The sequence below is a fragment of the Rissa tridactyla genome, chromosome 1 (genome assembly GCF_028500815.1).
Source record: "Rissa tridactyla isolate bRisTri1 chromosome 1, bRisTri1.patW.cur.20221130, whole genome shotgun sequence".
NCBI lineage: Eukaryota > Metazoa > Chordata > Aves > Charadriiformes > Laridae > Rissa > Rissa tridactyla.
This window is the reverse complement of record NC_071466.1, coordinates 216,938,703-216,959,917: the sequence shown is the minus strand read 5'-3', so window position 1 is coordinate 216,959,917 and position 21,215 is coordinate 216,938,703. Positions and strand designations below refer to the sequence as shown.

Here is a 21,215-nt window from a genome sequence, read left to right as displayed (position 1 = left end):
AAAGCAGTAGCTGTTAAAAGAAAAAAAAAGTTCAGGAACTTCATTCTGCATTTTCCAAAGTTAACTTGCACAATGTGACAGTTTAATCGTAGAAGAAAAAAAAAAAAAAAAGCGGCGCAACTTCTAGGAAAAGAAAATTATTCATTTCCCCTGTTAATGTCAGACCCTGCAATTTCCAGGGGGGTCTGTGTCTCAACTGACTTATTGAAGAATTCATCCAAGCGTGAACTACTGAGGCATGAACTAGGAAATACAGGCTCAAATTAAGAAAGGGGTGTGATTCTTGTTACACCAAGTCACCCTGCACTAATCAATATTATTGACTGGGGTGAACTCCATAGCAAGGAATAAAGCAATCTGTCTTATCTGCTTGGCCACATTATGCGAGATTTGAGGAGAACAGAACACCGGCACCGAGAGAAAAATATGCTTTTACATCTTCTCCGCTCTTAGCTTTCAATTAATAATCATGAATGCTCTGCAAGTAGGTGTAAGCTACGAGGAAAAGTAATTTTGTTTGTATTCAAATATTTTTACCTTGAAAAATAGACTCAGATATAAGTCTTATTCCTGGTGATGCCCTGTACATACCAACAACAGCTCAGCTCTGCACCAGCCCTTGCGAATCCCAGCCGCCTGCACCACACCTTCGCCTCTCGCGCATCCCCAGGGTCCCCGAGCCAAGCTGTCACAGCCCGACACCAGCACAGCTGCGTTCACGCACGGCCACGGCACACACAAGCAAATGCTGCCACTTACCACAGTTTACAACACAGTAGTTTGGCGAAAAGCCCAAACTGGAGCAAGTGAGAGCTCGTGTTACCTTTGCCTGGATATTCAAGTGCAAATCTCTAGTGGGGACTCTCCCTGGCTACATCGAGGTCTGAACTGTGCATTTACACCGACCGGACAACACCACAACTCCCCTGCAGATATGCCCGGTGCTGGAGAGCCAACGGGCATCTCCATACAAATACGCCATCAATATCCCTTCATCCCCGTTGATTCCTACCAAGAGCATCGCTTGAGGTTGTTCAGCCTGGAGAAGAGAAGGCGCCGGGGAGACCTTCCAGCCCCTTCCAGTCCCTAAAGGGGCTCCAGGAAAGCTGGGGAGGGACTCTGGCTCAGGGAGGGGAGCCACGGGACGAGGGGGAAGGGTTTTAAACTGAAAGAGGGAGATTGAGGTGAGATCTCGGGAAGAAATCCTTTGCTGTGAGGGTGGTGAGCCCCTGTCCCAGGTTGCCCAGAGAAGCTGTGGCTGCCCCATCCCTGGAGGGGTTCAAGGCCAGGTTGGACGGGGCTTGGAGCAACCTGGGCTGGTGGGAGGTGTCCCTGCCCAGGGAAGGGGGGTGGCACCGGGTGGCCTTTAAGGTCCCTTCTACCTCTAACCACTCTGTGATTCTGTGATTTCTTGCAGGGAGGTTAATAATCGTTCATCCAAAGAAACCAATACCAGGCAGCTCTGCAGGAAACAGGTAGGAGATGAAGGAGGAGTGGAAAAAATGTCCATTGTTTTTCTTTTTCTTGTTTTTTTTTTTTTTTTTTCCCCTCCTTATCAAGATGATTAGCAGAGAGGCATTTCGCATAGTCTCTCAAACAAGAGCTCAGCATGCGAATACTGTACTGCCGAGCTGTCCCGAACGCATGCCACATACACATGAGCAGATTCCAAGAGAAGAAATCCATCCTCCTTATCGGGGATTACGCCTCATTCCCAGAGAGCACTGATGATTTTCAGCTGTAAGTGCTCAACTTTATTGCCATGAGAGCTCCCTACAAGCACCGACCACAGGACTAACCATCCCTGCTCACTGAAGCACAACCGCACGATGTACAGCACTCCAATAACCATCTGGACGGAGCACACATCACCGCTTCAGCAATGCCATACTTCGGAAATCTTTCGTTCGGGTGGCACGGTTTGGGTTTTTTGTTGATTTTTTTTTTTTTTTTTTACTGTAAGGTAAGAAAATATAATAGCCACAAGGAAAATACCTCAAACTTTCAGAGCTGTGAGAAAGTCCTATTCTTGTAACAGCTCCTTCTTGAGAGCACCAGCTTGCTGATTTAATCTGTCTAGTAATAAATTATGAGGGGGGGGGAAAAAAAAAAAAAAGAAGAAAAAGAAAAACTTTGAGGTGAAGTGAAATTTGTCATACAGTTAATGATATCCTCACGCTGTGCTAGCAATGAAGTGTGCCCACCTGAACACCGCTGCGAGTGGGAGTCAGAGACGGGTCCATTAGTAACGCAGATGAATGTTTCTGAAATGGAGCCTAAAATGTCATGCTTCAATATGAAAAAGCATTAGATTACTGAGAAAGCCAGAATTTCTGCACGCATTTAAAGTCTGAACAAACATTAAGAGTGCCTCAAGTTTTCCATTCTGCCTAGTATTTTAAAAATTTAAATATTTGCCATGGATATTTTGCAGCCCAGAAGGCCAGTCACATCCTGGGCTGCATCAAAAGAGCCATGGCCAGCAGATCCAGAGAGGGGGTTCTTCCCCTCTACTCTGCTCTCGTGAGACCGCCTGCAGTACTGTGTCCAGCTCTGGAGCCCTCAGCACAAGAAGGACATGGACCTGTTGGAGCAGGGCCAGAGGAGGCCACGAAGATGATCCAAGGGCTGGAGCACCTCTCCTATGAAGACAGGCTGAGAGAGTTGGGGGTGTTCAGCCTGGAGAAGAGAAGGCTCCAGGGAGACCTTAGAGCGGCCTTCCAGTACCTGAAGGGGGCCTACAGGAAAGCTGGGGAGGGGCTGTTTGCAAGGGCATGTAGTGATAGGACGAGGGGCAATGGCTTTAAACTAGAGCAGGGCAGGGTTAGATTGGACATTAGGAAGAAGTTCTTTACCATGAGGGTGGTGAGACACTGGCCCAGGTTGCCCAGAGAGGTGGGGGAGGCCCCATCCCTGGAGACATTCAAGGCCAGGCTGGATGAGGCTCTGAGCAACCTGATCTAGTTGAAGATGTCCCTGCTCACTGCAGGGGTTTGGACTAGATGGCCTTTAGAGGTCCCTTCCAACCCAACACGTTCTATGATTCTATAAGCCCAGGTTTACTGCTGAAGTCCTGTTATTTACATACAGAGCAGGTCTCAAAGATAATGGCAAGATTTCTTCTCCCAGAAGGGATCTCCCCAGAAAAATGGGAGTTTCTTCTGCCACGAAGCAACCCAAGTTCGAAGCTGCTCACCACAATTTGAGGCATACCTGGACTTTGCTAATTTACTCTGTATGGAACACATATACTGAACACATGAGAGAAATGTGAAGGATTAGGATTCTTCAGAAAGCATCTCAGGGTGCTTTGAGAATGGATTAAACAGCTCCTCGGTATTCCTATACCTGTTTTGTGTACTGAAATAGTACTGAAGGCAAACCTTAAGTTAGATACACGCCATCACCAGGGAAGGTCATGGAGCAGATCATCTTGAGTGCCATTACAAGTCATATAATGGACAACCAGGGGATCAGGCCTAGTCAGCATGGGTTTATGAAAGGCAGGTCCTGCCTGACGAACCTGATCTCCTTCTATGACAAGATGACCTGATTATTGGATAAGGGAAAGGCTGTGGACATTGTCTACCTAGACTCTCAAAACACATTTGACACTGTCCCCCATAGAATTCTCATGGAAAAACTGTCTGCTCAAGGCCTGGATGAGCAAACGATCTGCTGGATCAAGCACTGGCTGGATGGGCGGTCCCAAAGAGTGGTGGTCAATGGAGTTAAATCCAGCTGGCGGCCGGTCACAAGTGGTGTCCCTCAGGGCTCAGTGTTGGGACCATTTCTCTTTAACGTCTTTATTGATGACCTTGATAAGGACATAGAGTGTATCATCAGCAAGTTTGCAGATGACACGAAGCTAAGCGGGAGTGTTGATCTGCATGAGGATAGGGAGGCTCTACAGAGAGACTTGGATAGATTGGACCGAGGGGCCAACGCTAATGGAATGTGCTTCAACAAGGCCAAGTGCCGGGTCCTGCACTTGGGCCACAACAACCCCATGCACCGCTACAGGCTTGGGGCAGTGTGGCTGGAGAGCTGCCTGGCAGAAAAGGACCTGGGGGTTCTAATTGACAAGGGGCTGAACACGAGCCAGCAGTGTGCCCAGGTGGCCAAGAGGGCCAATGCCATCCTGGCTTGTATTAGAAATAGTGTGACCAGCAGAAGGAGGGAGGTGACTGTCCCCCTGTACTCAGCACTGGTGAGGCCACACCTTGAGTATTGTGTCCAGTTTTGGGCACCTCAATACGAGAGAGATCTCGAGGTGCTGGAGCGAGTGCAGAGGGGGGCAACGAAGCTGGTGAAGGGCCTGGAGAATAAATCTTATGAGGAGTGATTGAAGGAGCTGGGACTGTTTAGTTTGAGGAAGAGGAGGCTGACGGGAGACCTCATCACTCTCTACAACTACTTGGAAGGACATTGTAGAGAGGTTGGTGCTGGTCTCTTCTCACAGGTAATTAGTGATAGAACAAGAGGGAATGGCTTCAAGCTGCAACAGGGGAGGTTTAGGCTGGACATTAGGGAAAAATTCTTCCCAGAAAGAGTGGTCAGACACTGGAATAGGCTGCCCAGGGAGGTGGTGGAGTCACCATCCCTGGATGTGTTTAAGACTCGTTTAGATGTGGTGTTGGGAGATATGGTGTAGGGGAGAACTCTGTAGAGTGGAGTTGATGGTTGGACTCGATGATCCCAAGGGTCTTTTCCAACCTGAATGATTCTATGATTCTATCACACAAATCAGGGCTCCTCACTGAAAGACAAAACCCTGGAACACACTGCAAGGAGTCTCCTGATCCATAATTTTTACATTAACGTAATGCTGGTTACCTGCTATCACCAAGGACTGCCACAGGTAGAGAAAAAGCTTGCTTTTATTTTGTAAAATAAGATCACACAGACATATCCTTCAATTTCCTCATTTATCAAGATAACTTCTCTACCACTAAATTTAAAACCAAAACAAAAACCAAAACAAAAACCAAAACAAACAAACTACCAAACAAATCCACAAAAATACAGAGATAATATCAGTGTTTATATTTCCTTTCCCTAGATTATTGTGGTTTTGTTGGAGTTTCAGTGTGTTTTTTTTTTCTAATTAAAACAATTTTCTCTATAAATGTCCAAGATTTATATGAAATTTATACGAAGGACATGGAGACGTCAGAAAGGAGGCAGCTCAGCATCTTTTAAGAGGCTCCTTGCACCTTTTAAAATCACAGTAAATAAAAAAAAGAAAAATTACTTCATAACAACAATGAAAGGAAAGCGCTCTCTGTCTCTAAGAAGAGTACTTTCAAATGGTGAGATTTCTTACCCTGTCAGAGCACCATAACACATCAGCCAATTGTTTCGCAGCTGTATTTGTCTTAATGCATTTCATCCTCAACCCAGCTACACTTTAAATCCTATCAGACACAGAAAATTTTCAGACACAAAGATATCTGGCTAATAAGTAAAGCCCTTTCCAAAACATCCAAGAAATATTAATTTAGTCTCAATGGAAATGGCAAGAACCCGAAAACCTTGAGGACTGTCGGCAAACCCTCTGTTTGCTCTCTTCCCCTCCCATCCCCTGTCTTAGCACAGGAAAACGTCACTAATTTCTCCACAACTGCAAACTTTTCAGCCAAACAGGCACGTACTGAGCAATTAATTCTTCGGCACCTCTCCCTGATCAAAGCACCTTTCCTAGCCAGCCACTTCACGTTAATCTATGCAACCATAAAAAGAAGAAAGAAATGGGATTTGAAGCCACAACAATCAAGCAACCAACACAGCTTGCAAATCAGTGCCAGCCCCTCCACTCTGAGCACCAGAGCAAACCTACAGGAGAAAAAGAACCAGTTCAGATCACAGAATCATAGACTGTTGGGTTGGAAGGGACCCTTAAAGGCCATCTAGTCCAGGGGCATCTAGAGCAGGGACATCTTCAACTAGATCAGGTTGCTCAGAGCCTCATCCAGCCTGGCCTTGAATGTCTCCAGGGCTGGGGCCTCCACCACCTCTCTGGGCAACCTGGGCCAGTGTCTCACCACCCTCATGGTAAAGAACTTCTTCCTAATGTCCAATCTAACCCTGCCCTGCTCTAGTTTAAAGCCATTGCCCCTCGTCCTATCGCTACATGCCCTTGCAAACAGCCCCTCCCCAGCTTCCCTGTAGGCCCCCTTCAGGTACTGGAAGGGCCGCTCTAAGGTCTCCCTGGAGCCTTCTCTTCTCCAGGCTGAACACCCCCAACTCTCTCAGCCTGTCTTCATAGGAGAGGTGCTCCAGCCCTTGGATCATCTTCGTGGCCTCCTCTGGCCCCGCTCCAACAGGTCCATGTCCTTCTTGTGCTGAGGGTTCCAGAGCTGGACACAGGACTCCAGGTGTTACTCCTTCTCAAAAGTTGTTGATTATGGGGAGATCAACACCACAGCTATTACCTGTCCACCATCCTCAAGGTATGGAAATACAAATTTTCATTTAGAACGAAAGGGAAGAAAGGAACCGCTGCCCAAAGAGAGCAAAGTGGGCTATTAGAAAAGAAACTCAATAGAAAAGAGCAATTCATCTGTGGTATAACGGAACAGTAACTCTGGGGGTTTATAGAGGAAATCTCCTGCCTTTTCACATTTCTGTACTTTAGGACTCTATTGTCTTACAATGGCACCCACTTAAACAAAGTCGCACACAACGCAAGCATCAACTCCTGTTTTTACTACACTGATTCACAGCAGTGACTCAACATATTGGCGTGCGCATTTAAGTTCTTTTTATAAGGAAAGAGACATAATTGTTCTTCTCAAAAATTCTTCTGCACGTCTGGAATCATCAAACTTAACTGCATTCAGGCCATTTTTCGAACTGCTCTGAGATACCTGCTTTAGTAGAGCCCACGTGGTGTGGTGCATGCTTGAACCAAGGGCTCAGCAACCCGCTCTCCTACACCATCAGCCTCAGCAAGGAAGGGAAGGGGAAGGATGCGGTCCACTCTCCAGACTGGTCTCTGCTGGGGAACAAAGCAGAGAGGGAATCCAGCATCCTGCACCTAAAATTAGCTTTTGTGAGCTTGACGTCAGCCAGGCAGCCCTACAAGCAGTGTGACAGAACCTAGGTAGGTCTTCCCTGAAGCTGAGTAGGTTTATCCAAGTGAACAAATACAACAGAAGCCCCAGAAGGGTCCAGACCCATTCTCCAACCAGCCTGTGTTTGAAGGCCAGCTCCACAGAAAATAATCATCAGACTTCCAAATCCATCGACCTTTCCTCTTGAAAAAACACCGTCTTTGAAGACTTATGCTTTTGTTAAGAATACTGTTTGGCAGACAGCCTCAAAACACTGCACTTTCCCACTGGTGTAGGTCAACTCTGGGTTGATAACTGCCCATTTCTGAGCCATGTTCTCTTCTTTTCTTGCTGGTCCCCCACAGACCACGCACGGGAGCTGTTATGGGTCTGCAAATGCAACTGGAACTGAAACTCAACACTCCAAGTAATACAGTAAAGCAAAGGTTATTTATAAGTGACTGACACAAAAATTCTTCTAGAAAGCCTTTGTAACACCAACCACTTTAGGACTCCACGGACTAAACAAGAGAGACTTCATTTTCTAGTGGCATCTAGTGGACTATTTTAGGCAGACTATTCTGTCTACTCCTACATAGCAAGGATGTTCCCTCTGTCCTCTTCACCCATAAACTGCAGTAGAACCATAAAATCATCTAGGTTGAAGTGACCTTTAAGATCATCGAGTCCAATCATCAACCTAACTCTGACAAAAACCACCACTAAACCATGTCCCTCAGCACCATGTCTGCCTGTCGCTTAAATACCTCCAGGGATGGCGACTCCACCACTGCCCTGGGCAGCCTGTTCCAATGTTTGACAACCCCTTCCATGAAGAAATTTTTCCTAATATCCATCCTAAACCTCCCCTGGTGCAACTTGAGGCCGTTTCCTCTTGTCCTATCACCTGTTCCCTCGGAGAAGAGCCCGATCCCCGTCTCCCTACCCCCTCCTTTCAGGCAGTTGCAGAGAGCGAGAAGGTCTCCCCTCAGCCTCCTTCTCTCCAGGCTGAACACCCCCAGCTCCCTCAGCCGCTCCTCACCAGACTTGTGCTCCAGACCCCTCACCAGCTCCGTTGTCCTTCTCCGGACACGCTCCAGCCCCTCAATGTCTTTCTTGTAGTGAGGGGCCCAAAACTGGACACAGCACTTGAGATGGGGCCTCACCAGTGCCCATTACAGGGGGGTGATCACTGTCCTGGTCCTGCTAGGGACTAGGGAGCCTGTAGAGCGAGCACCACACGGCTCCTGTCTCTGGCAGTGACCTACCTGCCCGCTGCCACAGCACATGGGGCTCCCATTCCCTGTCTCGCAACAGGAAGGAGGGAGGTGAGATGCACCAGCCAAATAAACCTACATCCACGCATTATCAAGACAGACAAGAATAAGCTCCAGCCAATACTTGATTACTTCCTTGCTTGAGGGTAGAAGCAATTTAGGAAAGGTTTCTGACTGAGGAAAGATTGCATTTCTTGTTTGCTTCTCTTAATCACACGCTCTTTCTTTTAATCATGGCAACCGTGAATTTATAGACCAGACCATCAGGAGTAAGGGACTGATGTTTAAAAAAAAACACACAGGCACCCTGCCTTGTACCCAAATCAACAGAGATCAGAAAGACGATGACACTGGCATTACAAGAGACCCCAAATCAATGGGAATTAGGTGGCTAACTGCTTGTAAAATACCGGCTGTCAGTGCTTGGGGCGAGGGCTCTGCAGTGGGAGGAAGGGAGCTCTGAGATGATTAACTGTCTCCAAGGGCAGCTGATTGTTCCCAGCTTCCAGCCTGTCCATCACTTGTCACCGGCACCGACCTCTGCACAGGAGCTACCAACCCTGCTGTAGCCAGGTACACCCTAAATCCACACGGACTATATCCTTTGATCTGGTCCGTTAGTTTGTAAATACTTCTTTGACAGAGAGGTGGGATGGGAATTAAGACAAAAAAGGGAGGGGAAAAAAAAAACAAAACACAAGGAAGCTGACCTTTAAGGTTATAAAGTTATAAAAGCTATAAAGTACCTCACAATTCATTTCTGTAATAGTTCCTTAAGTGAAAAAAAAGTGACAGCAATTCTTTCAGAAGCAGCGTTTGGGGTGATGCTCCCTAACACATGCGCAGAGCAGCTTCCCAACCTAAAAAACTTCACTGGAAAAACACCAGTGTGTAGAAATTCAGGCAGGGCGCCTCGCTGGTTCTGTTTGCCTCACAGAGCAACGGAGCCGTTGTGCTGGGGAACCTGTACGGAGTCCAGAGCTTCCAAAAGATGCACCAGCCCTTGTTTGGTTTGGGGTTGGGACCATGTCAGTCACCACAAGGATCTAAAAACCCCAGCTGAAGTCAAGTCTGATGGCTGGACCATGGCAATTCCCTTTTAGGTATAAAACTGGGGAAGAAGGGAAGAGGCTGTAGCTTGGGTTCAAATTTCTTGAGCCCACGCTCGGCTTCAAAGCACGCTGAAGGAAAAATGATTTCCCAAAGCAGGAGAGGCAATACTGCCACAAATTGCCTCTCTGCTCAAAGGGAGCACAAGCAGCACGGTGACTGCAGCGTGGCATTTTGTTCTGTACAGGCACAGAGTTCCCAGCCGTCAGAACACACAGCGCTATCAAAAATCTTAAAAAAAAAAAAAATTAAAAAATAATCAATGCAGAAACCAAGAGACAGCCGCTGCAGATCATGCAACCCAGACTTCATAGAAAAGTTCTGACTAGTGCAGATCTGGATTCAAGTCATGGGTCTCATACGGCCCCTGTGACCCCGATCAGGTCTCTGTGTTTCAGTCTCCCGACAGGGGAATTGAAATAGCGACTCCAACCTTCCCCCTGTAACGCTATTTTGAGAAATGCTGTAGACAAAAAGGAACAAAGGTTTTATTCACTCTTAAATTCGTGCTTAGACTTCAGCTTTCCATTTCACACGGAATATGTCTCCGAACCGACGGCACCACCTATTCCAACCGCTGCCTGAAATTTCTGCCTGAAACAGCTTCTCCTGCTTGTTTTTGACCAACCACCATTCCTCTCCGTTTACCACCTCGCAGGACTTCAGAACGAGAAGCTGATTTGGATGCAGCCACATAGCTGGGGCGCAGACATATTGTTCTGCTGATGTTCCCATGCCCAATCCTTGTACGCTCTCCTCTACTCTCTTGTCTGAGATCCAACACCATATGCATTTAAATCAGTTGCTCTTTAATGTTTCAAAACCTGATTTATTAGTTGCTCACACTCCATCTGCCTTGAAAAACTGCAGCGTGCCTTCACTTTCACAAGGCTGTACAAAAGGTTGAGGTTCAATTTGACTCTACTTTATCATTTGATCAGTGTGTCAGCCGCATATGTGAAGTCCCCTTTCAGCTACAGAATTTGTTTAAAATGCATACTTTTCTTTTTCTTTTTTGTTTTCCAGGCCACGCGACTCAGCGGCAGGCACTTTGATTAATGCATTTGTCAGCTCGCATATTTACTATTTTGTTGGTTTCTCTAGAAATCCTGTGTACAGATGTAAGCTCTCCCAAAGCACGGCTGCAGCATAAATCCTTATCCGAAGCCAGAAAACATGCTCCCGCTAATGAACTGTGATTACTTACACACCGCGCTTGCTTTTCAACTCTTTTCTTCTCCAAGCTTTCTTTCTTTATCTTATCTCCTGTAATGGCAAATGGCTCCTACCTGAATCTTTTGTATTCCTGACATGTTTTCTATTCACTTTTAATGTCAGAAGAAAAAAAAAAAACAAACCAGTGAGCAAACAGAGAAAGCAAGTGATATAAGACAAAGATATTTCTTGACATACAGTCATTTACCGGTTTATATTCTTATAAACTGTTTAACTCTAAAACTTCCTGCGTTTCATCTTCCTTTTTAATACTTAAAAGCTCATGGCCATTTTCGACAAAGAGATCGGTAGTTATAGCAGGATACATCTGGCGAGCTCGTGGCATGACGCTGGACGTGGCCACTCGCCCGCTTCTGCCGCGGGGCAGATTTGCCACAGCCCCTCTTATGGGCCTGATACGAGAAATAACGAAATAAAGAGCGTAAAACGTTGCACGGTCTTCTAGAAGAAATGCACATCTATTGAAATAATTTTTTAACATGAGCACACGGGAAGGAAACGGAGGATTTAGAAACTGTACGCAGCTGGGCCTACAGTAACCATCAGGCTGTCCAAGAAAGCCGTCATAGACTTGTTTTCCACGTATTAATGAACGCATCAGTTCTAATGAAGATAAACTTGCCAATCTTTTGACAAGTCTTGAAAACGTTACAAAGCTGGCACGTCAAACAAGGCAAAATAAATCCTACTTGGTTATTCAACACTGTGATGCCTCTCTAAATTCATAACAACAAAAGAATGTCCTCACTCCTCATCTGGGCATACACTAGTGTGAATTAATTCATTTTCCAGCAATATGCAGAATGATCCCTACTAATAACACGGGCTTTCCCCCAGGGAACCGAAATGGATTGTCCATGCCAGTGCACAAAACGCACAAACCAGCTCCCTGCGCCAGCAGAAATTATCAGATTGCTCAGAGTACGACCTGTCAGGCAGCGTTTTTCAACCTGTTCATCCATAATCTCTTTTAGATGGGTTTCCCCACCTCCTTTATCCTCCTCGCTTTGTTTCGCCTGAAATTCAATCAAAGATGAATTAGACTTTAGAAAACAACCAACACGGTGGCTATTTAGGTCGGACGGGAAATTCTAGACCCCGGCGTTAATTTTGCTACAGCTTCTACTTCTCGCGTTTTAATGCAAAACTGCTTCTCCCCAGAGACCGTCCCCGATATTGGCACGAAATCGCATGGGGCTGTAACACGACTCACGCGCCAATAAAAAGGAGGGTAACTCAACCCTCAGCAGACATTAGCAGTTGCAGGAAAACGGCCAGAACTTTAATCACAATTCTTTCAAATGCAGCCAGGGATTTGGAAATGCTGTTATTCCAGGATATGACCCTAATACAGTGCTTAATCAAAGCCCTTGCCGGCACAAGAATAACCTGACAACTTCAATAAAACACCATTTCATAGGAGCCAGTGCGTCAGAATCACGCTGTGTCCCATACAACTCTAGAAAGAAGAATGACCAGTCCTTCCTATATATGTTTCTGTACGTTTCTGTAGACAGGAAACTTAAGATTTCTCTAACTAATGACCAAGAACTCCTATGAGCTCTGTTTTAGTGACATTTCTTAAGGGACTTCTTTAAATTCCTTTTTTCACTTGGTGCTACTGCTTTGCAGGTATCAAGAATAAGCAAAGCTCAAAAAGAACACGCTGAAAAAAAACTGTTCGAGTACTAACAATTTTCTTATTTTAAATTTTACTGAAAAGCATTCAACAGTCACAGGCCAAAGCAGCCAAGATTTGAATGTTTCAGCTTCATCAGAAAAAATACTTAATTTGTGGCTCCCGCTGATCCCGTAGGCTCCAGCAACAGCAGCTCTCCAGTTTGGCAGAGCCTTACCTACATCTTCACAGATCACAGAATCTTCATGGTTGGAAAGGACCTTTGAGATCATCGAGTCCAACCAAACAACCTACAATCTCTGCCACTAGAGCATGCCCTGACGTGCCACATCTAGACGTTTGTTAAACACCTCTAGGGATGGTGACTCAACCCCCTCCCTGGGCAGGCTGTTCCAGTGCCTGACCACTCTGTCAGTAAAGTAATTCTTCCTAATATCTAATCTAAACCTCCCCTGCCGCAACTTCAGCCCATTTCCTCTGGTCCTGTCATTATTCACCTGGGAGAAGAGGCCAACCCCCACCTCTCTCCACCCTCCTTTCAGGTGGCTGTAGAGGGCAATGAGGTCTCCCCTCAGCCTCCTCTTCTCCAGGCTAAACATGCCCAGCTCCCTCGGCCTCTCCTCATATGCCCTGGTCTCCAGAGCCCTCACCAGCCTGGTAGCTCTCCTCTGGACACGCTCCAGCACCTCAATGTCCCTCCTGTACAGAGGGGCCCAGAACTGAACACAGCACTCGAGGTGAGGCCTCACCAGTGCCCAGTACAGAGACACCATCACTTCCCTACTCCTGCTGGCCACGCTATTCCTGACACGAGCCAGAATGCTGTTGGCCTTCTTGGCCACCTGGGCACACTGCTGGCTCATGTTAAGCTGGCCGTCCACCAGCACCCCCAGGTCCTTTTCTGCTGGGCAGCTTTCCAGCCACTCTGCCCCAAGCCTGTAGCGTTGCTTGGGGTTGTTGTGACCGAAATGCAGGACCCGGCACTTGGCCTTATCAAACCTCGTACAGTTGGCCTTGGCCCATCGATCCAGCCTGTCCAGGTCCCTCTGAAGGGCCTTCCTACCCTCAAGCAGATCAACACTCCCACCTAGTTTGGTGTCATCTGCAACCTTACTGAGGGTGCACTCAATCCCCTCATCCAGATCACTGATAAAGTATCTTGGGATATTTTCCATTCTAATTTCCACAATTAAAAGAGATACGTGCTCTTTTGATCAGCCACAAGACGCAGAAGTGCAGGCGCTAGTGCAGAGCAACCAGGAACTGCAAACCTGGCAGCAAGTGTGTACTTTAAAAGGCGGCAGAGGAACGGGCACAAACCAAAGTCATTCCTGTGCCTCGGAGTACATTCCCTAAATGTGGAAGCTTCCTCTTGCAGCACCAGTGAGAAGTCTGGACAATGGTGTCTCCAAGCTGTGTTGTACCACCTGTAACCACAGTCTGCAAACCCATCGTTCTCTTTAAAAATAGATGTAAGCCGTTCTGCGTCTGAAAGGAGTGCCGAGTTCAGAGGTCCCCCTCTGCTGTGGTCCTAACCTTTCAGCTTCAAACAGCCACAAAACTTACTTTGAAAACTACTGTTCATCAAGAAAAATCAGAAGCCGAAGAAGCCTTATCTGATGGAGGGAGTGTTCAGAGAGCGCTTCCCCCCTCTCCATTTTCCACCTCCAAGGGCTACTTACAACTGAGGGAAGCGGCCAAACCAGAACACAGGAAGAGAGTTGTGTTATTTGGAGCGACACTCGGTAATACAAAAGGTCCCACAACACAGGAGAAGCGGCAGATCTAAAAGGTTTCCCACCTCCCAACGAATTTCACGATCTCTCTCGTACTCCCAGGGCAAGGCGCTGTGTCACGGGGCACGGAGGGAGAAGTTATTGGCTGGCGCGGAGCCGCGTCAGGCACCATCCTCAGCGTACCCCGCACCCCAGCACCCACTCAACGAGCGAAGGAGCCCAACAAGCACAGAATTGTCAATCCACGCTTCAATCCATAAAATTAGATATGAATTAAAGCAGTATGACTGTCAGCAAAAAGTTGTTTGCTCTTTCATAGAATCACAGAATGGTTCAGGTTGGAAGGGACCTTAAAGATCATCCAGTTCCAACCCCCCTGCCCTGGGCAGGGACACCTCCCGCTAGAGCAGGATGGTCAAAGCCCCATCCAACCTGGCCTCTTTCTTAAGGAGGAATCGATATCCTTCTTAATAATGAGATTTAGTTTTTTTCTTTTTGGAGGGCTGATGCTTGGATCAGTTTTCCAGGCTCTTTTTCAGAGCAGTGAAAAGTCAAAGGATTTAGGCATCAAGATGACTCTGTACCCCATCACCAGCTGAGGGCAAGAAGATTTTTCCCACCGCTGCCACCGTACTTGACCAGGTGAAATATTAGGAGGAATCAAAATAAGGCTGGAAACCACCTGGACTCAAATTATGACCTCTGTCTAATATAAAATAGCTTTATACCATTAAAGCAAAGCGAGCCTCGCAAGAACTGGTTAAATCTATAGCTTTGCCTGTAGAGCTGTGACGACAGCGGGGACTTTGGTCCCTAACATCCCTAACCGACATCGCCACGCTGGCGGAAAGCTGTGAATAGCTGGAATGCTGTAAACTCTGCCAGCAGACGGTTGCCCATTCCCAGAACACAACGTGACAGGGCTTTCACGGGATCCTTGCAGATGAAGGTAGAAAAATATCTGCTCGGTTCCCCTGCGAATAGATGACAAAGCCTTCCAACGCATGAGATGAGCTGGCTTGCTACGCTACCACTTAACTCAAAGACTGCAGAAAAGAGTGAAGAAGCAGCTGAAATCAGGAAAACATTATACAAGCATCCATTGTTCTTAAAATAATGGGCTCTGGGAACAAAAGTGTCTCAGGTGCTACTTTCGTGGTACTTAACATACCTTAAGCCGGACTTCTGAGTAACCCGTTAACTATTTTTACATCTTTCTTTTTACCACGTACCATCCTTTTCTAATGACAGGTTTCAACATATCAGTGTTCAAGGGCCTATTGCTGCATTCTTTTTTTGGCAATAGATCACATGTCCCCGTGCCACACACTTACACACTAGAGCGGAGCTTCCTTTTCCAACCATCTGCTTGTTGAGCTAATTCAAACTATTATCAGTTTTACCCACAAGAAAAGACACTCCAAGCTTCAAGGAGACAGCTACAGTTTCACCAGGGGAGGGGAGGCGGGGGGGAAAAGCAGCACAAAGAAGCTCGTCTAACAATGAGAGAAATGTCAAGAAATAGAAATGTCAAATCCCTTAGGGTGGAAAAAAAAAATAATAATAAATTCCAACCCCAGTTCATCTCTCCAAGCACTACATTTTGTAATGAAATTACACTCTATAGTCTTTCCTCAGGGAAAACCTGCTCCAACTAATCAGACTGTTGTTTTTTTAAAGTTCAAAACAAATGCAAGAATGTCTATGCAGCATTCGTGCCCGAGCTGTCATGAACTGCACTTAACTCTTTGCAAGGAAAAAGGTCTCCATCTTGCCACCAGAACCCTGCAAAATGGCTCTCAATATGGAAATAGTTTGAAATATCTCAATGTTTCCCTCGATGGTTACCACATAGGGCATCTTTCCTCTGTTTTTTAAAAGATTAATCTTCAAAATGTGCCCAGCGGTTTGCTTAGCAAATCAAATGCTCTCCTGAATCCTCCCAAAAGCCTTTGTGGTGCAACCACTTTGGACGGTGTTCCTCAAATCCTTAGCAGAGCCAGCTCTTGCTTCTGCTAGCTTTTTTTAATATATATATTTTTAAGTAAAAACCAAAACCCCATGGCTCATTCACACCTAGGACAACCGGACACTGATTTACAGCTGCGACACTGAGGTGGTGACGTAAACCAAGTACGCAGTAGTTGCTTCCCATCCCTCAAAACACTTCCCTACGGACACCAACAGTGGGAGATGACCATCATTTCAAGCACTGTCAGATGCCTCCAGCACAGCTGGGAGACAAAGTGGCCCAAGCAGTGGTGCCTTGTTCCACGGTGGCACGTCCAAGAGGTGACGCAACAGGAATTTTCACAGAGATGCACCTGGGCTCTCCCTGGCACACACCAAAAGAGTAAAACAGGGGAGACATCCCAAGTGCTCTCAGGCACAAAATCTTCTGCTATCGCAGTGTTTGAGACCATCCAGATCTACAGCATAGGCAACAATACTATAAAAAGTCAAAACTCTTGAAGAACAGGAAGCATTTGCTCACTAGCCAGGTCATTTATACAAAATGCTACAGACTTCAGTCACCTCATGCAATGAAATCCTAACAAAAGGCAAGATACTGTAGAAGTTGGTGTTGACTCAGTTGAAACGTATTTCTTTCTGGCCGTACCCACATGGATGAGTTCCTACAGATACTGCAGGAGGAAAAGGGTTATTAGCTCAGGCACAGAAGTGTGCCAGCCAATAACGTGACTTCCAGCAGGGTTCTGGTGTTGCCTCCAGCAGCTCAGACCATGGGCAGAGCAAACACCATCATCCACTTGCATCCATAAAGACACCTCTCTGTTTTCCATGCACACTCGTGAGAAAAGGGGCTTTAACAAAAGGAAGAACACTCCTTTTTAGACAGAAGACTAGAACTTGTCTATTAAATTGGGTCTGTACAGAAGAAAGGCTGGATGGCGCTTTGAGCAACCTGGTCTAGCAGAAGGTGTCCCTGCCCACGGCAGGGGGGATGGAACTAGATGAGCTTTAAGGTCCCTTCCAACCTAAACCATTCTATGATTCTACGATAAAGCTTTCAATGTCCCTTTTCTATGACCAGGTGAGAAAACGGATCTCATTCTGTTGGCCAAGGGATCTCTCTGGCTTGCTTACTTTCTGCCTGGCAGTACTAGTAAAGTCACTTAAATTTAAAATAAGAAAACAATTTTTATTTCAGTAGCTTTGTCAGTGGTACATGTCTATATAAGAGGTAATGCATAAGGCAATAAAGAATTAAAGTTGTTCTTTTGCAAATAAAAGCATTGACCACAAGAACTAAATGAAAGAAAACTCTAAATCAAGTAGGTATAAGAATTTGCTTCCCCTTATTAAAGCAAGAAGGTATGATTGATAACACGCGTACTCCTGCCGCATCGGTCCTTGGAGCATCTGGAATTTGGAAGAGAGGGAGCAAGACGAAGACCTTATAGCAGCCTTCCAGTCCCTAAAGGGGGCCTACAGGAAGGATGGGGAGGGACTCGTTATCAGGGAGCGTAATGACAGGAGGAGGGGTAACGGTTTTAAACTGAAAGAGGGAAGATTTAGATTGGATATCAGGAAGAAATTCTTTACTCTGAGGATGATGAGGCACTGGAACAGGTTCCCCAGGGAAGTTGTCAATGCCCCATCCCTGGAGGAGTTCAAGGCCGGGTTGGACGGGGCTTGGAGCAACCTGGTCTGGTGGGAGGTGTCCCTGCCCAGGGCAGGGGGGTGGCACTGGATGGTCTTTACGGTCCCTTCCAACCTGAACCATTCTGTGATTCTAGGATTCAACACAGTGTGTGGAGCTGCTGATCAACACATTTCAAAAGCCAAACGCACACCGCTGTGTGTCCAGTCTTCTCCATCACAAATTCCTCTACAATATTAAGGTAACCACTGAGCTTCTGCAATAACTCACAAACGGACCCGCTACAGATGCTGCAGCAGACCCAAATCCTCTGCCTTTGGGGCCAGGCGAGCCTCTCCTGCTTTCCATCCAACCCCCGAGAAGTCTAGTTTGATCTGAGAGAGAGCCACAGCCTCTAACTTAAACACAAAGAACACATTTACAGTTATTTCTACAGGATGTTTAGTTACACACAAAATAACAGCCAAAAGGCTTGTATCCGTTCAGTTAATTGTTCACCCTGAAAGGTTTAATTATTTTTATTTGTATAAATTAGATGCACGCCCTCCTCCCTGCCCATAAATAAAAAAATGTTGATCTCTTCTGTCTGTTTATTCTTAAGGAATTGCTCTTTATTAGCAAAAACCAATAGTAAGGGTTAGTTGAATACTTTTGGAACAACCTTTCATTATGTGTTACTATTTCAAGATTTTAATTCTCTTCTTTAAAACTATTTAGAAGCTGGAAATATTTACTAGCTGCCTGCGATCAGATACACTTAGTTACCAAGGAAACCTTCAGCTTCCTTAATTTAAAGCCAGCAAAAGGGTTTAACTTAATTTCTTTGATGACACCAAGCATGCTCATTGTAATGAAACTGGAGAAGTTGAACAGGTTTCAGTTGAAGATACTACAGATCATGAAGACTAGCCAAGATCTGCAAGATAAAGCTGTCCTGCACAGACATCACAGGCAGAGGCAGTAACTTGCACCTACACCTTGAAAATGCAAACAGAATATAGAATCATAGAATGGTTTGGGTTGGAAGGGAGCTTAACGACCATCCAGTGCCACCCCCCGCCCTGGGCAGGGACACCTCCCACCAGCCCAGGTTGCTCCAAGCCCCATCCAACCTGGCCTTGAATCCCTCCAGGGATGGGGCAGCCACAGCTTCTCTGGGCAACCTGGCCCAGGGGCTCACCCCCCTCACAGCAAAGGATTTCTTCCCAATATCTCACCTCAATCTCCCTCTTTCAGTTTAAAACCCTTCCCCCTCGTCCCGTGGCTCCCCTCCCTGATCCAGAGTCCCTCCCCAGCTTTCCTGGAGCCCCTTTAGGGACTGGAAGGGGCTGGAAGGTCTCCCCGCAGCCTTCTCTTCTCCAGGCTGAACCCCCCCAGCTCTCTCAGCCTGTCCCCACAGCAGAGGGGCTCCAGCCCTCCCAGCACCTCCGGGGCCTCCTCTGGCCCCACACCAACATCACCATAAGGTGTTTGATGGTGGTTTCAAGTCTGCATTTAAGGGCCAATCGATCTCCCCAAGTCCATGGGATGCTGTCGGAGCAGCTCCAGCCAGTTGTGGGGACACAGCAGAGGTACCCACAAGACTCTTTGCAAAAACCATCACAGAGCAAAGGCAGAGCAAATAACGTCCTTCTGTCTTCAAGGAGAACACCAGCCTCTCTGCAACCTGGAAACAAAGAGGCAATTTCTTTTTGACCTCCACTCTTCATTGCAGTTAAATAAAACTGTTTATGGGTGTTTGGAGACCTAAAAACCAAAGTCTCAGTCTGCCATTAATATTTTAATTGAAGACATGAATATTCATGATCATTTTGTTTCTTTAGAGGACAAGATACGATAATTAAATAATTCTAATATGTAAATGTGTTCCTGTCATGACACCTTGCCTTCATCTACATTACAAAACCAAGGCATTTTTAGCTCTTTCATTATTTATGTAATTCTGGTTCTTTCGGCCTTTTTTTTTTTTTTTTCCTCTAGACTAACTAGAGCTCTTGAATGCAGGCAGCACTTTCCCAGATACAGGCTCAGTAACTGTGGACTATTTCAAAGTCATCTGCCTCTCTTGACTTTGGCATTTGCAGAGGATTTTTATTTGGGGGCTGTTTTGGTATGACGCATCTTCTGTTTCCAAACTAATTTCCACAGCATCACGAACACCTGAGATTTGCCACAAGCCCAGGAGAACGCAGGCAAGCACAAAGTTATTAAAGATTTCATCATTTCTCAGACTCAAGAATGCTTCAGTAACAACAAAAATGTGTTGGTTTCTATGAGAGACAACAGCGGTAGCTGTTTTCTAAAATAAATACAACATTTCTTTCATTTGCAGCTATAACCAACAACAGAAAACTCTGGATGATTCCAGCAAGTGTTCCCTGTAATCTCTTTGAAATCCCCCCATTTAAATACAAACTGAACTCAAAACCTGAAGCATGCCGAACGTGGACAAAAAACTGGAAAGGATTTCCAAGGTCATTAAATTCACCCTGCAGCTCCTCCGAACGCATCTCCCTCTTCACACCTACCCCAAGCTCAAACCAAGTTTGTCGCCTTCACCGTTCAGACCTCACTTCGCTTGTTAGAAACCTCTTTCCAATTTCCAGGTTAAATTTCTTTTTGGCCAGTTTATTCCTATCCGCGGCAACACCAGTTTTCAGCCAACAGCTCTTTACCACCCCTGCAAGGTGCCCGATACCTTTAGTAAGCAATTGTATCACCCTCCAGACGATTTTACTCCAGCATGAAATAGTCTTTTCTTCCCCCCACCCCCAATACAAGCAGCCAGAAACTGCATTCAATATTTCAGGTAACTTCTAAGCAGAGACTTTTACAGTGACATTAATACTTTCCAGTCTCTGCTGGAAATACCCTGCCTGGGTGGCATTTGCCTTCTTCCGAGCAGCATCGCTTTGGCAGCTGACAGTCATTCTGTGATCAACCAGTATCATTTCTTATCCTCCATCATTTCCAATTGATTAGCTCCCAGTTTAGAGCTCAAATTTCTGTTCTCAATCCCCAGGTGCATGACCCTGCATTTAGTGCTACTGAATTCCATCCCCTTTCTTTTTCTCCAGTGCCGAAGGTCATCCAGCTTCTGTAGGTCATTTCATCGTCGCCACCACCGTGGCCACTACTACAAGAAATGAGAGTCATTAAAATATTTCCTAAAACTAACATAATGAGAAAGCAGAGTCCTGGAGGCCATGGAAAGACACCGGGTAATAGACTGCCAATTAAATACTAACATCGTTTGAGAACAATATTTGAGACAACTTCCACCAATTTTGCATAATGGGATCTCTTACAGAATTGTGGACTCCAAACACCAGAGCAAGGGAAGGACAATTCGGCACTTCAGATGGGAGGGGGCCACTGCTGCCAGAAGGAAACCATTCCCCAAAACACACCACTGCTGCAAAAAGCGCAAGCAACGGTTGCAAAGTACTTCTGGTTTTAAAATCAAATAAGTTTGGTAACGACAAATCCTGCAGTAAAACCCAGTGCTGCCGTGAAAAGAGCATCTCCTCCATCCCA

At 46.1% G+C, this 21,215-nt stretch overlaps 1 protein-coding gene across 1 annotated transcript in view; it reads right to left on the bottom strand.

Annotated features, from left to right (window-relative positions):
• The window catches only part of EXOC4 (exocyst complex component 4), a 430,815-nt gene that overhangs the window by 226,947 nt on the left and 182,653 nt on the right, over positions 1–21,215 (bottom strand). The window lies entirely within an intron of this gene.